This window comes from Neophocaena asiaeorientalis, unplaced genomic scaffold (genome assembly GCF_003031525.2).
Source record: "Neophocaena asiaeorientalis asiaeorientalis breed wild unplaced genomic scaffold, Neophocaena_asiaeorientalis_V1.1 scaffold437, whole genome shotgun sequence".
Classification (NCBI taxonomy): Eukaryota; Metazoa; Chordata; class Mammalia; order Artiodactyla; family Phocoenidae; genus Neophocaena; species Neophocaena asiaeorientalis.
The window spans coordinates 3693584-3693913 of record NW_020173375.1 but is presented as its reverse complement, the minus strand read 5'-3'; positions in this window follow the sequence as shown (position 1 = coordinate 3693913).

The window sequence follows — 330 nt, the reverse complement described above, 5'->3', positions numbered from 1 at the left end:
CTCATTTTGCTTATCTTATTGTGTTTGGGGTCTCCTTTTTGCAGGCTGCAGGTTCGTAGTTCCCGTTGTTTTTGGTGTCTGTCCCTAGTGGCTAAAGTTGGTTCAATGGGTTGTGTAAGCTTCCTGGTGGAGAGCACTAGTGCCTGTGTTCTGGTGGATGAGGCTGGATCTTGTTTTTCTGGTGGGCAGGTTCACGTCTGGTGGTATGTTTTCGGGTGTCTGTGGACTTGTTATGATTTTAGGTAGCCTCTCTGCTAATGGGTGGTGTTGTGTTCCTATCCTGCTAGTTGTTTGGCATAGGGTGTCCAGCACTGTAGCTTGCTGGTCGTT